At 40.8% G+C, this 20441-nt stretch overlaps 1 protein-coding gene across 6 annotated transcripts in view; it reads right to left on the bottom strand.

Moving 5' to 3' along the window:
* The window catches only part of B4GALT5 (beta-1,4-galactosyltransferase 5), a 96552-nt gene that overhangs the window by 19288 nt on the left and 56823 nt on the right, over positions 1-20441 (bottom strand). The gene's annotated exons all lie outside the window — the stretch shown is intronic.

The raw sequence follows: 20441 nt of genomic DNA, 5'->3' as shown, positions 1-20441 counted from the left end.
AACAAAAAAAACATATTCTTAACCATATTAACCGCCCAATCATCGTCATCTTTGGAAAGCAATCTCAGGGGTGGCACATTTATAAGTCTAAACTCTGGCGTGTGCTAGGGATCATCTGAACACTTGACTGACCTCTAACCAGGCCCCAGGCAGGTATGCAGCAGAGAGGCTGGGCCACTCCTCCAGACTCAATACACCCAGCCTCCGGCGGTCCTGGTTCTTCAGCAAGACATATTTTGTGGACACTGTCTCATCATTATTATCACAGTGTCCTGCACATAATGGGCAGTAAATAACGACTAAATGGATGAAGCTTAGAAGTCTATTTACTTTATTTCAAGCTATTGTGTGTGGTGCTTGTACTTGTGATGGGGGTGGGGACAGGGACAAATCAAATGGCACAATTCTCAATGTGGAAAACATCAGGTGGCCCACATTAAACGGGGACATAAACTCTTTCAAAAGATTTCTAATCATCTCTAAGATAAATCCAGAGCCGTAAAATAATTAACAAAAGAAATCAATGTTCAGAATGCTTTTAGAAATGAGGGAGCAGTTTCAGATTAGGCCCGGCTGTGACTGGAAGACAACTGCATGCTTAACTCCTGGCACTGGCTGAGAATAGATCAGATACAGTGTTTACTCTCTGTAGCAAGAAAAAGTTACAGGAAAAAAAATTAGCTTCAAATCCTTAAAGAAAGTACCATGCTGTGAAGCCTCTGAAAACAACAGTAGCATCTCATTTTCTATTTACAGCAGAGAGCACTGTGCCCGGTCATAGTAGGTAGGTAGGTAGTTAAGCCTAAGATTTAAACTTCTTCCAATATCATATTTCTAATATGGTTCTGTACTATATTTTTTAATCACTTAGACTTATGTATATTATACATATTATATTAAATCTTCCTTCTATCCCCAACATACTACTTAAACCAGTTGTCTTCAATAACATAGAAACAAATATTTATTGAACATTGTGTGTAAAGCTGTCAGGCACTGCAAAAAATACACTACCTCTTTTCTCCCGAATTTCATCTTTGAGCTTTTTATCTTCTACACTGTAAAGGGCAATGTTGTTAGCCCCTCTTTTAAAAATTCCCTCCCTTTCTTAGTTCTGTAGGATTCCTCTAGGGCAGTTCTCAAACCTTTCCCTGCCTACTGCCTGGAGAGCTTTCTGAAGCCTGCTTCTACGCCTCCCACCCCCAGAGACCCTGATTCAGTAAGTCTGAGTGGGGCCCATGAATTTGCACTTGTAACAAGCTCACAGGTGATACCAGTGTGGCTGGTCAGAGGACCACACTTCCAGAACCAAGGCTCTAGGGAGACTTCAGCTACCTAATAAATAATAGTGAGTAACATTTATTGAGCACTTAATTACCTAATTCTTTATCTTGTTTAATCCTCATAACCTAAGAGGCAAGTAATACCATCCAACTTAGAGTCAACTTCTAGGCTTCAGTTTCTCCACCTTGCTTCACCAAGGTCACTGAGGGATGGATTTGAACCAGGTGGACCTACGCTCTAACCACTGAACTTAAGAACTTGCTTATCCATATTCTAGCCACAACCTGTCCCTCAAAGATTTCACACACCTACATGACTTAAATGATTGCTCTTAAGGAGATTTTTTTTTTTTTTTTTTTTTGCGGTACGTGGGCCTCTCACTGTTGTGGCCTCTCCCGTTGCGGAGCACAGGCTCCGGACGCACAGGCTCAGCAGCCATGGCTCACAGGCCTAGCCACTCCGCGGCAGGTGGGATCTTCCCGGACCGGGGCACGAACCCGCGTCCCCTGCATCGGCAGGCAGACTCTGCGCCACCAGGGAAGCCCGGTGGATCTTTCTTAATTACAGATTTAGCCACACTGCTCCTCAAAAGCCTTCTACGTCTCTTGCCTGCATGCCTGGGCTTCTGTTGATCTGCAATGCTTCTGCTCTCCTTTCTGCCATCCAAATCTCATTAATCCTTCAAACCCCAGTTTATATAATTCTCCAGTCTTCCCCTTCTAGAATGTCTGTGGTACTGTTAAAGATTGTCAAAATTTTGCCTTTTGTTTACATTTTGTCTTAGTTTGCTAACTGTCTCGTGTGTTAGTCTTGTCATTCAATTAACAAATTTACACAAACCATGTATTATCAATGCTTTTTCTAATTATCCACAGGAATTAGCACAAGGCTGAAAAAACAAAAGGCTGAAGACATAAATTTTGCCAAACAAAAGAAAATAATCACAAATTCACAGACTCAGGGTTGGATGGGATTTTAAAGAACACTTTTCAATACCTCCTCATACACCACCCAAAAACTATGCCTTCCAAGAACACAGAATCATAAGTAAAATAAAGCCATCTTCAAAGAAAATTCTACTTTGGGTTGGGTCCAAAATGTTTTCCAGCCACTTTTACCCACTGGTTCTCATCCTGCCCCTTGACAGAACAGTAAAGTCCCTTTCCCACACTTCAGATATTGGAAGACAGGCATTTTCAACCTCCCCCCACCCTCACCTCTACCCCACCTAACCTCCTCCTGCAACCCCATGCTAGATAGCCCCACTTCCTCTGTGAGCCCCCTGCCCTTGCCATCACCACACCTTCCCTCCCCATCCTGGCTGCTGTCCTCTGAATACCCGCCCAGTGGTCTACACTTTGACAAAGAGTGGTGCCCAGGCTGACAGTGGTCCAGGTGCAGTCTGATGGGCCCAGAAACAAGCAGAACTACCAGCAGCCCTATTCCATCTGTTACCAAAGCGCTGTCAGCTAAAGCCCCCTCTTGGAGATGCAAATGCACAATAACTCAAGGCCAAAGAAATCCTACAGGGGAGAGGCTGAATAATCTAATCCACCATTTCCCAAACCAGCCCCTTTTCCCCCACATAATATAACTAGTAGCATCAAGTGATTCTCTGCAGAACTCACTTTGGGCAATTCTGTTTTGGGTATTTTTATTAATAGAATTTAAAACTTCCATTACATGGTAGATAATCGATCGATAATTGCTGAGTGTTGTTAGTAAATAGCAGTCACACCATATTACTGATTCACATTAAGCTTGCTAGAGGCAAAATACTCAATCTTTTTAGCTGCTAAGCTACACTTCCTCTGTTCTGTGCTCATGCAGTTGGTTATAGAGATCAAACTGTAGGACCTTTACAAGTGTCCCTATTAAAAGTCTTGTTACTAAATTTAGCCCATGGTTCTGGCCTAAACTAGGAAGTGTATATGTGCGCTGCTTTCAATCTAAATGATCTCATTTAAAAGTCACATCTTTGTGAAGTAGATATCATCTTGATTTCCTATTTAAGATAAAGATGTAAAGTCCTCCAGAAGTCATTTACCTAAGGTCACATGGTTAGTGAAGTCAAAAACAGAGAGAGGTGAGGTTAGGTGTTCCATACCACTTTGCTGAACGTTTCTTTGAAAAATGGTACTTTCCAGTAATGTGTTCCTGATCAACTGTAGCTGAATCACAGAAAAAAGAATTTTAATTGGCACATGGTTGTTAAATGCTTAATTGTGTCAACAAGTACCTGCTGAGCCCCTACTTTCCTGTGTGCTTTTTATTTTTTTACACACAATTCTAGGCCACTGTGGGCCAAGGATGAGCAGGACAACACAGAATAAGGTACAGACACAATTAAAGAAGAAGGTATAATGCAGTGTGATAAATGCTAAAATAACATTTACTACCAATTCAGGCTTACCAGTAGCTTTTTTACACTTTCACGAGAAATGGTAATTATTATCCAGCCCCTGTTTCTAGATTGAGGCATCTCTTATGATCATAACTTAGCTGAGAAAAATAAGCCCCATTCAGGTTTACATAATTGGAAATTTCCGTCCAGATGCCAATGTAAGCAGCCTTGGGCCATGGCTTTAACTGGAGAGTTTCCGGGAGCAAAGCACCGGGCCTCCTAACAGGAAGGCAACCATCTCCTCTCTCCATCAGAATTCCAGTCAGCTTCCATATCCCTATGAATCAAGTAACACGATTTTCACTTGAACACACACATTAATAAATGACTCTGACTCATAAAAAATTCCTCACTAGATAATGAAATCTGACATTCCCGATTAGGAGCAGAATCATTTGACACAACTGAACCCAGGAGGAAATGACAATTAGAAGATTCTATATACTTGAGAGTTCACAATTTGTTTTAACCTAAACATGTGTATCCTTAATGTTTGTTACATCTGGCTTGGTAAGCTAAAACAGCATTAAGAAGTAGAAAAAGAAAGCCATTCCTTTCCTGAGCACTGTCTAAAATCTGTCTTAACACCAACACCCAGACACTCCCGGCTTTATTTTTCTATTACACCTTTTCTTATTTGTCTTGGTATCACCCTCTAGAATGTGAGCTCCATGAGGGCAAGGATCTATGCCCCTGGTAGCTAGAACAGTGTGTCTGGAACACAGAAGATGCACAGTGAACACTCGAATAAATGAGTATCTAAGTCAGGACAATGAACAGTGGAGACCTCCAAACTCAGCTGTGCCCAAGAAGGCGTGGATATGGGATTTCAAGCCTTTCTCTCTCCTTTATGAGAGGAACTCAAAATGCTTTGAGTAAACCAGCTTCATTGCACGAAACTGTTCTTAAGAAAAGTTCAGCGATTCCTTTTCACCAACCGAGCAGAGCTGCCAAATAGATTAGCTTTTCCCTAAAAATGTTCTCTGGTACTCTCACTCGTCACGAAGTTGTTTGTTTTTTTAATGTTCCTTAATATAACGCACAAGTTTATTCAAAACCTTGTGCAATATTATTTGTAATAGGAAAACAATGGGGAAAAAAACTAAATGTCACCCAAAGGAGACTGGTTGAATAAATTACTGTACATCCACATGGATGGAGTACCGTGAAGCTACACAAAAGAATGAGGAACCATTCAAAATAGCTCCAAACTGGCAAGAACCCAGACGTCCATCTATAGTAGAACAGATTAAAAATGTGTAGCCTATTTGAATCTTGGAAAGCTATACAGCAACCGGAAGAGACAAACTGCAACTATATGCAACCACATGGACGAGTCTCATGCATCACATGGAACAGACACCAAAGGGCACAGATGGCGTAATTCTATGTACACAGGGCCCCAGAAGAGGCACGACTAACCTGTAGTGTCAGAAGCCAGGGAAGAGTTATCTGTGGGGCAGGGGAGGAGGGTTGGAAAGGGGGCTTCTGGTCATCTTTTATTTCTTGACCTGGATACTGGCTTCATAGGTATATTCATTTTGGAAAAAGTCATCAAGCTGCTCACTGACTTGTGCACATTTTAATATGTATGCTATACTTCCATAACATTTACCAAAAAAAAAAAAAAAAGAAGAATGAGGAAAATCTATGAACTAATTCCCAGGATATATTGTTAACTGGAAAAAAGCAAAGATCAATAGTGTGTGTGTGTGTGTGTGTGTGTGTGCGCGCGTGTGTGCGCGCGCGCACGCACGTGTGTGTGTGTGTGTGTGTGTGTGTGTGTGTGTGTGTGTTATGCTGGCTGTTCAAGACATAAGGTGAAATTTTATACACATTTTTATAGGAAGAAACGGGAAAGGCAAACCAGGTAAACATTCATTATACACCTATTGTGTGCCAGGAACTGCCCTTCACTCTGTGAATAAAATGATAATTATAAATAAGATACAGATCTTGTCACTATCTTCAGTCAAAGAGCCAGACAAGGAGACTGTAGCCAGTGCTGTCTGTAAGGGGGAACAGGAGAGTGGCTGTAACTCACATAGTGACGCGGGGGATCAGAAAATACTCTCAAGAAGAGGTGACTCTAGGATATGGTCTTGAAAGAAGAGCGCTGAAATAGGAAAGGGAAGAGCAAATGAAGGGGCACAAAGGGAGAAAATACATTTAAGGAACTAAAAGCAGTCGGGTATGGCTGGAATGAAGGGTATGTATGGCCAAAATGCGAGGACGCGGTGGGGTGGGGATGGAGTTAGAAAAGCAGAGGGGCACAGGAACACAAAAGGCTTTATGTGCTATACTTAGGGGCGTGACATGCAAGAAACAGTCCAGGATCAGATTTCAGGTGGGCCAACTAGTAGGAATCAATCAAAACAAGTGAATACACCCCTACTCAATTTCAGGGCTCCAGATAAAAGACTGAGCGTTTTAGTATCCAGACCCAAGTTCCTTAAAGGGAGAAACTTCTTTGGATGAACTGAATAAGGTGCTGTACGTAGAATCCCATTTGGTTACTACAAGCTGGGTGCCAAATCTTACCAAAGACTGTATTTTCGCTCTACATGAAGCAGCAGGAGGAATGCCCTGTCTGCCAAATCTTGAAGCAAGCAGATGGAGTGAAAGACATCAAGATATAAAGCCAGTACTACTGATACACAGCCGGGGAGAGCTGGGGCAGGGGCGGGCTAAGGTGGGCCTGGCATTCAGTGGGCCCATCAGAGTAGGTGTTCTTTCCCGGGATTGACTCACATCTGGTATCTTTGTTCTGAACACCCCCTACAGGCCAAACAATGTATGATTTCTAACAGGGTCAAGTACATTCCAGGAAAACAATGGAACAAATCAATGGACCAAGGATTATACACCATTCACATTCATATGATTTCAAAATAAAATAAAGGATGGGGAAAGGGAGAGCATATAAAAGGAACAGAAGTAGAAAAGGAATAAATAGAAGAAAACAGGAAGGCTGCTCACTCTCTCCTCCTGCCCCCATATATAAAATACACCAATGAGATATAATAAAAATCAAGGGGAAACAACGAACAGAATATGTCATAGGAATGTTGAAGTTTGATTTCTGCCATGCTAGAATATCTGAAAAACCTGCATGGCTTTTTTGGACCAATATTTTCTGAGAAATACCAGAACCTGAAAAATAACTGATCTCTACTCCCCAAATCAGAGATTATCAGTGTTCACTGTTCCGCACAATAGGTGTTCTGTAAAGAATGAACCCACTTATTCTGCTTATAAAGAGACAGATTCCTGTAAAAAGCAATGCATTTCTTGAGTCCCCTATGTGCCAGTGCCTTTCTAAATACCTTCTGCGTTATCCCATTTCATCCTCACAATAAACCGAGAGGTAGGTCATTACTCTCATTTTATAGATGAGGGGACTGAGGTCTGGATATAAGTAACTTCACTATTTGGAGCCAAGATTTCCCAACAGGTCTTTGTTTCCAGAGTCCAGGTTTTTAACAAATATGTTCTATCATCTCCCTGGTTCTGGATGCCCAGGAGTCCTGTGAACCCACAGCTGTCATCACCACACTCTGCTCGCTGATTCCTTTCATCTGAATCTTTACCTTGAACTCATACATGATTGGCCTCCAATATTCCACTTCAGTGGTGGTGCCAATGATCATGGTATAGTCTGGTACATCCCTAGAATTTTATTAAAATTTTATCAGTTTGAAGCTTTAGTATGAATCACAAATTTCTGCATTTCAGATCTACTTAAAATGTTGGATACTCATACTATACAGAGAGAGATGAAGACCCAAGGTGTGGGTACACAGTGACAAACATTGAAGAAAAAAAGAAAGCTGTTTGGGTTTTTTTTTTAAGATGCAAGGAATTTTTTGACAATAAATTTATACCCTTCGGCACATCTATTTTAACGTTCTGGAGCAACTGTGTGACAATTTTCACACTCCTCTGTACGAATGCTTTCTGGTGACACCTGTTCATACTAAGCTTTAATGGCTCTTTTCATGGCTTTTCCTGATATCATCCCACCCCCAAGATTAGAACTGTCTTGACTCTTTCCCAGCTGATAAACTCTTACCATGACCCCTATAAATGTGAGCCTATCTCTTCCAGCAGGCTGTAAACTCCTCACGAGTACAGACTGTCTTACTCTTTTTTTCATCTACAATATCTGATAAACAGTAGACACTTAGCTACTTATTAAATTACTGAATTACAGCTCAGCACACAGCATGCTGTTATGGCCATTTGGTGGAGGTGAGCCTTGTTTTCTCAAATGAGAAGTAGACTATTTTTTCTGCAACCATACAAGAAAGATTCTATAAGCCAGAAGACAGCACAGTGAAACTGATACTTGACTAACTTTTCTGGTGTAAGTGTAAAGTATAACCTTTTGGGGAAACTATTTGCAAATTCAACAAAGAGCCATAAAAATACCCGTATCCTCTGGTCTAGCAATTTCAAGGAAATTATCCTAAATATGAGGACATTCTATGCACGAAGTTTTTAATTAAATTATTCCTAAAAACAAAAACTTGGGAAACAACTCAAAAGCAACAATTAAAGAACAGATAGGTTAACAGTAATACATTTTCCTGGTAGAATCTTATACAACTTTAAAAGCAAAAGCCATGAAACCTTATAAACAGAATAAATGTGGAACACCTAGCATAGACTATCATACTCTTAAGAATATGAAAAAAAGTTCTGTTATATTATGGTAATTATTGCTAAAGAATAAGCACATGCATAAGGCAAAAAATGACTAGAAGCAAATTTACTAATATGCTTAGATGGTAAGGGGTAACATTGATATGAATTGACTTTTCCTTCTTCTGTTTTTCCTATTTTCTCTGTAACAGCTTTTTGTTGTTGTTGTTAATATACAGTAGGGAAAAATAAAGGATTCCTCCAGCCAGACTGAATTTATCTAACATGACATTTATAAACAAGATATTCACAATTCCGTTCTTTGCTTGTCAGGCTAATGGGAGAGGGGGTAGGTGGGTGTATAAAGTGCGCAGCTGCCACACTTGAACTATCTCCACATCCACATTCTGTTTTAGAAAGGTTGCCAATAATGGCTGCCACATTCTCCTTAAGTCCTCCCTACCTTGAAGGCCAGGAGAGCTTCTTAGACTAGAATTGCCTACAGAAACCAAGAATTTACGCATGGACAAGGTGTTCTAGTTTTCTCTCTTGGGAGTAGAGTATATCTACACTGCACAAACAACAGACCTGAGGGGAAGGAGAAGAAACCCCTCATATTCTAAGGGAAAAAGGTAGAGGTTCGAGTCCTGTCCCTGGCTGGCTCTGTGGTCCTCTCCGGACCTTGACCACCCCATCTGTACAATGGCATTACTGAACTGGATACAGTTTCCTTATCCTTTTCTACCAAGCCTGACCCCCATCATTGATATACATAGGAGATCTTCTGCAAATAAAAATGTTTATATTTACACTGAATATCTTCAAGACATAAACTTATATAATATTGAATGTGCTTTTGCAAATCACACAAACCCCTGTAAATTCTGATTCTTCTCCCTTCCCTTTGGATCTTGAGATCTAAAAGTTGCTTGTCTAAAGGATTCAAAAGACTGACAATAATGAATGTTGGTGAGGATGTGGCAGAATAGGTGTCTCCTACCTTGCTGAAGGGAACATCAATTGATATAACCCATAGAGGGCAACCTGGCGATGTACTATGTCAAAGTGAAATGATCACTCTCTTTAAACCCACTTTCAGGTATTCATCCTAAAGAAATAACTTGACAAATATGAAGTATGTCCAAGGATGTTTATCTCAGTATTATTTATAAAAGCAAAACACAAACCTACCTAAATGAGCAACAAAAGGACTAGAGGAAAAAACTGTGGCAGAGTCATACCATGGAAAACTAAGCAATCATTACTTCATGAAAAGAAATCATATTGTGTAACAATGTATACGGGACATCACATTTGTGTTAAAGTAAAAGACACAGAGGAAAATACATGCATAAAACAATTTTGGAAATTGTACATCAAGAAGTTCACAGTGTCGTTTCTGCTCAGTAGAATTATGGGTCTTCTATAGTTCCTTTGCTGTTACAAGGCAGCATTTCCATGACAGTCAGAAAACCCTTGTATGATAAAGAGAGTCTCTGTTCCAGCAGTGGAAATTCTTGCAGTAACCAAATCTGTTTGAGTTGATCCAAAATTTCAAAGTTTCCAGAATTACTAAGAATGCCTTTTTCACACAGCACCTATTTTTAATATCTAGGAACAAACTCTAGGAATGCTGCCTTAGGACATGGTCTTTTTCATTTTTTTAAACAATGATGTTTTCATCTTTTTAAACAATGATCATACATTTTTATATGGGGGAGGGACACAAAAACACATCCGAGCTTTTGCCTTCTTAAGGATCCCCCCCTCTTTACTGCTCCAGACCCCAATAATTTCCCCAACCCCAAACCATTATTCTACTTCCGCCTACCCCCATATGATTCATAATTATCCTAAAACTTCTGGTGCTTCTAGTTGTAACTTCATCAAGCAAGTTTTCTCCATCCATCCCACGATCCCAAAGTATTTTTCCGTAGACAGCTCTTTGGTCTCCCTCCTGATCCTCTTTTGGAAAGGAGATTATTCTCCATGTCCTATGGGGATAATATATGATAATCATATTATTTTTACCCTAGAAGATTGTAACAGACTAATAGGGTTATCTACTCTTTAGGAAGTTAAGTGTTTCCAGAAGGCATCATTCTAGCTGAAATTAGCAACCCAGTTGTCAAACACATGAAATCAGAGCCATGATTTCTACAGAAAGACAAAAATTACTAAAGAAAGCACTTGAAAATGTCTTGACTCTGAGGCATAAACACTCAGCAAAACAAGGTCTTCCCTTAACACCCTGTGGGTATGAAACCCTCCCTCCAGACCAGATGGCTTGTCTTTAGCAAACATCAAACTGTAGTCCTAGAAAGGGGTCTTCTGAGCCACTCATTTGCTGTCATCTATAATATCGCTTTGCCTTTCACTTGATCCAGAATGATCAGACAATAACTCTTCTTTCTTCAGCTAAGTGATGCTCACATGTTACAGCAATGCAAGGCCCACCAAGTCCACAGAAACAGAAGGGCCAACCTACTCTACAAGGGAATGCTGTAAAGTGTAAATCGTATTCAAAACTTATAAGACTACTCTGGAACATTAAAAACAAATTCTTCCCACAGATTACTTGATTGCCAAGGGCAAAGTACACATTTACAATGGGGAGATTAGACAGGCATCCTTGACCAAGGGATCAAACTGGGCATTGCTAACATTAAAACAAGGTAACATTACCTTCAAGAGAATTCCTGCCAAAAAACTTTTAACCTACATCTAATCAAGATTTTAGATCTCTGGTTTACAAAAAATACAGGGGATTAAGGAAGACATCAAACTCAAACCAGGCAATTCCACATTGTAGGACAGTCTATGAAACAATTGGCCTGGACTCTTCAGAAAGTTACTGAGGGGTTGGAGGACCGGGCAAGCAGCTACAGACTGAGACCAAAAAGACATAGTCAAATATAATGATATAATAATGTGAGTTGGGGGGAGGAAAGCTATAAGTAACATTTTCAGCACCACTGGGGAAATTGGGATATGGACTGGATATTAGAAGATATTATGAAAGTACAGTTAATTTTGTTAGTTGCAATAACAGTATTGTGGTTATACAGGAGAATATCCTTATATTTTAAAGAGATGCCTGCTGAGGTATTTAGAGTTAAATATCTTGATGCTGGGAATTCCCTGGCAGTCCAATGGTTAGCATGCCACACTTTCACTGCCAAGGGCGCAGGTTCCATCCAGGAACTCAGATCCCGCAAGCCGCACGGCATGGCAAAACAAACAAACAAAAAAAACTTGATGTCTACTTACAATTTAATTGTACATGGCTCAGAGGAAAAAGAAAAAAGAAAGCCAGAGTTAAAATAAATAAAGCGAAGTGGTAATAACTGTTGACTCTAGATGGAGGGTAATGTGTTCACTGTGTTATTCTGTATACTTTTCTGTATGTCTGAATTTTTTCATAATAAAAATTTGGGGGCGAAGTCTGATTTTGGATGTATCTCAACTGCCAACTACATCTAAATTAAAGTATACTAATGCTATACTAAGATTCTGTAAGTGGGTCAAAAATTATAATACAGGGAGTAAATACCCTTAGTGATGGTCACATAAAAACTTAAAGCATTCATTGGCTATTCTTTTTTTTTAATTTATTTTATTTATTTATTTATTTTTGGCTGCATGTGGGCTTTCTCTAGTTGCGGTGAGTGGGGGCTACTCTCCGTTGCGGTGCAGGGGCTTCTCACTGCAGTGCCTTCTCTTGTTGCGGAGCACAGGCTCTAGGCTTGCGGGCTTCAGTTGTTGTGGCTCGTGGGCGCTAGAGCACAGGCTCAGTAGTTGTGGCGCACGGGCTTAGCTGCTCTGCATCATGTGGGATCTTCCCGGACCAGGGGTCGAACCCGTGTCCCCTGCATTGGCAGGTGGATTCTTAACCACTGCACCACCAGGGAAGCCCCTCAGTGGCTATTCTATGCCCCCCTCCTTAATTCTTTACTTTCTTTTTGGAAACAAAAGTTGCATTTACTCTTTTCCTCAGGAAAGCTGAAGAGAAATTATAAATAAATCTTCCTGCTCCCTCACTTAATCTTTGAATGGCTTTCTACCACCTTCAAGGTCAAGTTCAAATTCCTCATGCTTAGCATGACTTTTGAGTCCATAAAACCTCTCCCCTGTCTCTGCAATTTCAGATCTTGCCACTCCCCAATTCCAGCCACAATGGACGTCAGCAGTTCTCCAGGATCTCAGACAACTCTGCTCCTACTGCCTGGATCTTAAAGGCACGAAAACAAGGAAGGCTTCCCAGGAGAAATCAACTATCACAGAAAAAGCATGTGCTTGGGATGAAAATAGAGGGGAGGAGAAAAGATTCCAGCGAAGACCAAACCCAGCTGTGCCTCCCTCTCCCTTCACATATTCCTTAGGTTGGCTTGTTTGCAGTTCTCTTCAATTACAGTTGTAGGGTGGCCAAAAGAAAAATGGCTAATTCCTGAGATTGGATTTATTAACAGACAAAAGACAATTCCTAGGCCTGCACACCCCACAATCAAAAACACTACAGTACGTCCAAAGACCTTATGACACTGACCCTCTGCCGGCAACCATACAGCACTGAAATGTCAAAAAATTAAATTACGGTCCTTTGTAATAGATTTAGCACTTTATTTTTAAGTATTAACAAGACTGCCAGAGGGAGTAAGTTTATCAAGGGATAAGAATCCTATCAGAGGCCAATTAACATTTCTCACCACGCCCAACAACTCTGCTCTCCAGGGTTCAAAGTTGCTTACCACCCTGTGGGTTTGTCAGCAGGTGCCTCTGACCAATAACCTATTACGATGAATGTACTAGGGGCTCAGTGTACAGGGAGGAAAACCTGAACTATTAGAAATAACTACCTGAGCAAATTTAGAATTGCCCAGATTTTGTTTTTTGTCTTTTGCTGACAATCCACAATCTAACGCAGCCATTTGATTTTTAGTCTCTCTTCTCACCTTGGTTTTCCCTTCTCACAGTTATTTTTAAAATCAGCAAATGCCGGGACTTCCTGGTGGTCCAGTGGTTAAAAATCTGCCTTCCAATGCAGGGGACACGGGTTCGATCCCTGGTCAGGGAACTAAGATCCCACATGCTGTGAGGCAACTAAGCCCGTGCACCACAACTAGAGAGAAGCCCGTGCGCCACAACAGAAGATCCCACATGTTGCAACGAACATCCCGCGTGCCGCAACTAAGACCTAATGCAGCCAAATAAATAAATATTCAAAAAATAAAATAAAATAAAATCAGCAAACGCGTAACATTCATAAACTATCGGTGGCCATCTGTGCTTTTCACAATTAGATCACTATTAAAGAGGAGCAAAATTTTCAGCTCTAGACTTTACTTCGACGATCGAGCAAATCATTAAAGGGGTGAGTGAGTGACTCATCTTTAGAGTAGGGTTGCTGTACTCTGAGGCCACCCTAAAACAAACCTAGTTCTTGAACTCAACTGTAGCCCCTGAGGCTTCTGGCTAGAGTTTTATTACTGCCTCTCCCCCGCACCCCAACTCTAGCTCCTCAAACAAAGCCTGGCACTTTCTGGATCCCTGCTCATAAAATGACTCAGTCTACTGATGGGGTCATTGGCAAATTTTTAAGGAACTGAAATATTATCAGGTTAAAAAGTGAGTTAAGAAGAAAAAAACTGTTCTAGGAGAGCTGTGAAGTACATAAGAATAATAGAAAAATTCACCTAAAAGAAAAAAAAAAGATCAGGCAGCACCAACCATAACCTTCTACCCACATGACCCCTCTAAGTGGATCCACAGAAGACTGTCTTGAAGTGTCTTTTGCTAATTTGTGGTTAGAGCACAACACAAGAAAATGATGCTCACAGCAGGACACTAATACTAAGTAATTTTATGAGATTATGCCTGTGTTTGTGCTAAATAATTTATGCTGGGAGCAGTAATAAAAGCGGAGATGAAGTTAAGCTATTAATTGAAGACTGTGCCAACCTCATTCTTCCCCCCAACCAAAAAGAGAGAGAAGGATGAATGAGTCCCTTCAAGACCCTGTGCAAATGTACCTGCCAATTGATCTCTTCCTTCTTTAAAAAGCCCTGCTGCTCTTCTGGGCACACTTTTTGCACTTGGCAGTTGTGCAGTGGCTGTGAAGTCTGTGAAGGCCTCCTGGTACTAGGACTAGAGCTGGCACACATAAAACTAGTAGGAAGCCAGCTGAAGGCAGGGGAGGCACAAGGGACAGAAGACTGTGAACGGCCTGTCCTGGCCCATCTCGAGGGAAGGACAGAGAAAAAAACAAACAATAGTTTTCACTCTTTAAAAGAATAAGGTTCAATGACATTCATCCTCCGTGTTTAACATGACTAGCTGCTGCTGCTTTCTGGTGAGTAAGGAAGGGGAGTCATCCTGAGAAACAAAGAGTTACTTCTGTGTTCCTCTACAACATAAAAGCCATCATCATTCTAATTATGGGACTCCGGTATCCTAAAAGCACCCTATGAGGTGTGTGCCTAGCTTTTAAAAGGTGCTACAGTGTTGATAACTTCTTTGTTCCTGGAGGCATTTCTGCAATCTTTTCAGAAGAACCTTAAGAGTATTAGCCAGAAAGTGCTACAACTTTCTGATGTCAGTCAGGGAGCATGGGCTAGAAGGGGAACCACAAGGCTTCATGGATAACCACAGCCTCACCACCTATCATGCAAAGATGATCCACACTCAAGTACAAGTTCACCCTGAGTATGAGAAGTCTTAAAGTAATCTCCCTCCCCAAAGTCTGGCCCTAAGATCACACCTTAGACACTGAATAGGGTAAAATGCTCACAATCTCCTTCTACCCCACCTCCCCCCACCTGCTCAGCACCACACCTCCACTCCAGTTTCCCCAAAGCAGCATTTCCAGGACAGCACGATCTTGAATCCACTGAAACTTCAACACTGGCTAAAGTGTACTATTATTTCTTTTTTTTTTTTTAATTCCCTTTCACACCATTTAGACTGTAAACACACAAATCTCTAATCCCAAATGCTAGGTGCAAACCCTTGGTGATTATGTTAAAGTCAGGCTTTTTAAATTCTATTTGATCTTTATCTGATTTCTGAAGTGGAATTCTCTGCAGAGGAAAAGAGTTGAAACTGCTTTTTTTATGATGCAGCTGAACAGATAAAACAAAAATTAAATATAACCAGAACACAATACAAGAGTCATACTCTCCAAAATTACATATGGATTTGGCTAACGTGGTAGGTGAAATATCTTTTAAATCAAATGTTAGCATATGCTCTAAAGACATTTTCCATCTTAGGACTCAGGGTAAACAAATTTTATTTCTTCAGAGCAGAGGAGAATGGCAAGGTGGAGAATCAGATGACATTGGAAGAGAGCCTAGATCTCACCCCTCCTCAGATGCCAATCAGATACAGCCTAGGGCTCCTGGGCTAAATTAGAAGATGAAGGTCAACTTGGTTACTAATCTCCCAGAGACAGCCCAAGGGAAGCAAGACAGAAAAGCAGAACCAACCCTGGGACTCAAATAGGATTAAATGCATATCATAGCATTATTTATAGCCCAGGACAGGTGGGTAATAATTTGGCTGGACAAGAGTTTAGGCCCTTTCCTGAGTTATTCATCTACTGTTCAAAGAATGCAAATGCCTTCCTATTGTAGCCACAAGCTAGACACCAGCCAGGAGTCCTTAAGTGGATACACCCTCTGGTATAGGCGGGCACTACCTCTGAAGGACAAGACTTATAATCAGCTGGCCATGAGGTCTTGAAAAATGCCTACCAATGTGTACTTGATAAGATACATAATCGCTGAGCCCTGGAAGCCATCCAGGAGCTCACCAGGTCTTTGGAAGGACAAAGTGAGACAGATATAACAGTGTAACAAGGACACACTCCTCTCAAACTTCGTCCTAGCACAAGCCTTGATGGAGAAGAAAATTAAGAGACAAGGGGTTTCATTTAATTTTGATGAAGTATTATTATTTCCATTTAAAAAAAAACAGGGCTACCCTGGTGTCGCAGTGGTTAAGAATCCGCCTGCCAATGCAGGGGACACCGGGTTCAAGCCCTGGTCCGGGAAGATCCCACATACCGCAGAGCAACTAAGCCCGTGTGTCACAACTACTGAGCCTGTGCTCTAGAGCCCGTGAGCCACAACTACTGAGCCCGCATGCCGCAACTACTGAAGCCTGCATGCCTAGAGCCCGTGCTCCACAACAAGAGAAGCCACCGCAATGAGAAACCCGCGCACTGCAACAAAGGGTAAAAAAAAAAAACGGTAGCCCCCAGCTCGCCGCAACTAGAGGAAGCCCATGCACAGCAACGAAGACCCAACGCAGCCAAAAATAAATAAATAAATTTATTAAAAAAAATAAAACCTAGGGCCAAGACCCAAAGCCAACCACAATTCAAAAGGAGAGAACAATGGATACTTTGATCTTCCTTTTCAACTCTCATCACAGCTGACTCTTTTCAGCACTGCTGGGATGGCTCAGTGAGCTATGGGAAATGACCTGAAAGGCCCACTGGTAATGACTAAACGGGGACTGCATCTTGAAAAAGACTTCTTGCCTCCAATTTTGTTAATTTATTTTATTTTTTAACTAACAAAGATTTTTCTGCAATTGCCAGTCCCGAAGTGAAGCTGAACATTAATTTTCATTCTATCCTTAGTCATTCTCTCACTCCAGGCAGGAACATCACTGAGTCTTGCCTATGAGAGCGAATGTTGGTTAAACAAACATCACCATGTTCACATGTCAGCTAAGGTTGCAGCAGACTCAATCCTCAAGCCCAAAGGAGAGCCAGATTTTTCCTCAATGCACTCACTGCCATAAACACTGCTGCTATCAAGCAGAGTGAAGAGGTTATTTAGGAGATATGGCAAATAACACTGTAATTGCTTTGAAGGGAGAGGCAAACTTACAGGACTTTGCCCCAAGCTCAGCAATTTGTCAAATGAGCCGGCGTAAAATTACGCTCCCCCAAATACCTCTCCGCCCATTACCAGAAGGAATCTATTCTGACTTGGTTGCTGCCTTTAAGCTGCCATTTTTTCAGGTTTTCTATCTACCCCAAATGAGACAAGCTTATCCTTTGATTAAACATGCCGTATAATATCAGAAAATCCATCAAGTCATGTAGGCCAGAGAGTAAGTCATCCGGCTCCTCAGTATCAACACCATTGTTTCACTAGCTGCACAAGCAAGAAAGAAGGATGCATGGGCTGAAGAGGCACTTCACAAACTCTTAAAGCTTTCCAGACACACAGACCATGAGTATTTTGGGACACAAGGCTGGGTTATTGAGGTTGCTCTGTAGCGAAGAACTCCTCTTAGAAATAAGACGCAGTATAAGAGATATTAATTATTCAAAGAAGTTTTAAAAAGTAATAAAAGCACTGACACTTGCTACAACATGGATGAATCTTGAAAACATGCTAAATCAGACACAAAAGCACAAATATTGTATGATTCCACTCACATGCGGTACCTAGAATAGGAAAATTCATAGAAACAGAAAGTAGAAATGTGATGACCAAAGGCCAGGAGAAAGGGGAACTGGGGAATTGTTGCTTAAGGAGTGCAGTTTCTGTTTGGGATGATGAAAAGGTTCTGGATATGGACAGTGGTGACGGTTGCACAATGTGTGAAGGTACTTAATGCCACTAGATTGTATACTTAAAGTGGTTACAATGGGAAATTTTAAGTTTGCTTATGTTACCACAATTTTTTAAAAGCTGTATGTAAAAACTAGAATTATAACAATAAAATTACAGGTGATAAATAATAAACCTAACCAAAGGGGCATAAAAGTTCTGTATTTAAAATCCATTTAAGATAACCAACAAGGACCTACTGTATACCACAGGGAACTATACTCAATATTATACAAGAAAAGAATTTCAAAAAGTATACACATACATGTATAAATGAATCACTGTGCTGTACACCTGACACCTACATGATATTGTAAATCAACTACACCTCAACAAAAGAATATTTTTATTAAAATTAAAATAAATAAATAAAATCCACTTAAGAGTCAGAAGGATCAACACTCCCAAAGCGCCAAAACAGTGCAGACAAAGCTACCGCTGCTCCCCTGCTTCTCTCATCCAGTCTCAGGACTTTACGTACCACATCTATGCTGATGACTCCCAGGTTTGTAAGGCCAGCCTGGACCTCTCCCCAAACACCCTGTCTGTATACCAACTGCATCCTCCACATCTCCACTTGGATGTCCAACAGTCCTCCCAAACTTAACTGGTCAAAAGCCAAATCACTGTCCTTCCCGCCCACAAACCTGCTCCACTGTAGTTGTCCTGTCCTGGTTAGTGGTAACTCTACCCTTTCACTCTCACCCCCTTGTACAGTCATTCTCAACCAGGCAGCCAGCAGCATCCTTTTGAAACAGAAGTCAAATGGTCTCACTCCTCCCTCTTCAAACCCTCCAATGAATTCTCATCTCTCTCAGAGTAAAGTTAAACTCTGGACAATGGCCTACAAGGCTCTAAATCAGGAGTCAGCAAACGTTGGAGGCCAGATCCTGTCCACTGCCTATTTTTGTAAACAAAGTATTATTGGAACACTGCCGCTCCCACTGGTTTAAGTATTGTCTATGGCTGCTTCAGCGCTACAAGTTACAGGGCGGGCGGAGCTGAGTGGTTGCTATAGAGACTATAAGGGCTAAAACATTTACAGCTGGCCCTTTACAGCGTCAGTCTGTCTTCCCCTGCTCGCAATGATTTGCACCTCTCCTCGCCCCTTTGCCGGCATCTCTTTCCACTGTCTGCCTCACTCACTCTGCGTTAGCCACCGCGGCTTCCTTGCTGTTCCGCGGGTACCCCAGGCAAGCTAGCACCTCAAGGCCACCGCCCACACGGGGCTGCTCTTCCGCAGACAACGGCACGGTTTTGCTTGTGCAACTAGAGCAAAACCTTCCCTAACCCAACTATATTTCAAACTGCAGCCCTTGCCCCATCCTCCAGTTTATCTTCCCCCTCTCAGTTTATCTTTCTCCATAGCACCAATCACCTATTACGGTACGTAATTTTCTTTTTTGTCTGACTTGACCTCAGTACATTAGAATATTAGCTCCATGAGGGCAGAGATTTCTGTATGTTTTGTTCATGTATCCCAGTGCCTAGAACAGTGCCTGGCATACTGTAACAGCCCAATAAATTTGTTATAGTTCAAAGAGTATGCATGGTATAGTTTGTGAGCCTAAGGCTAAATTCAAGATTTCTATTCTAATCGTAGGGAGTAAAAATCAAATGATTAACAAAAGAGATGGGAAAAACTAGGATCTGTACTTTAAAAGAATCTGAAAACACAATTTTGGCTTCTAACACATCCAAATACAGTTAAATTTCTCAATTAAAAAATCAAACACCAGTCTAGAGTTGCAATTAAGTAATAAATATCATATGTGCTCACAATGCGAAACCTGTTTTAAGCTGTAATCTCCAATTTATTCATATCCTACTGAACTTTATTTTTAATCTTCAAAAGTTGACATTTTAATTAATATTCGATACATTTCCTATTATTCTATTCCAATATCCCATTAATACTGCTTTTCATATTACCCTCTTAGCTGAAAAGACCAGAAGTAGTAAAAACAACTCCTGCTTTGATGAAGTAGGTTAAAGAAATGATATGTTTGCAAAATAAAACCAACCAACCATGTGCTAACAAAATTGGCAACTCTAGTTTTTATAAGCAATATTTTAAAGAAGAAAAATGTATCATGCAAGTAAAGTGAAGGATGTTAGAATGATAGTAAATTGTTTGCCCCACTACCAAGAATACCAAGAAAACCTGAAAGGAAATCTGTAAGAACTCCAGGTTTTGAATTTACCAAGTAACAAAGCAGCCCTACAGGCAGAGAGTTTAACAAATACAATTTTGATATTTAACAACACTAGTATACCTGAAATGGCTCAGAAACTAATAACACATTAGTTTTTGTTTAGAAAAAAGCTTAGAAGAACATGTAGCAGGCTGTTTAAATAGAGGTTACCTGGAGCAACAGGTGGGATTACGCAGAATTTTTGACTTTTTAAGATTATATATTTCTATAATGTTTGCATTTTATGTAACCTTATATTCCTTTGTAAGAGAAAAATAAAGATAT

The sequence above is a fragment of the Delphinus delphis genome, chromosome 15 (assembly GCF_949987515.2).
Source record: "Delphinus delphis chromosome 15, mDelDel1.2, whole genome shotgun sequence".
Lineage (NCBI taxonomy): Eukaryota > Metazoa > Chordata > Mammalia > Artiodactyla > Delphinidae > Delphinus > Delphinus delphis.
The sequence above is the reverse complement of the archived record's forward strand: the minus strand, read 5'-3'. Positions and strand labels throughout refer to the sequence as shown.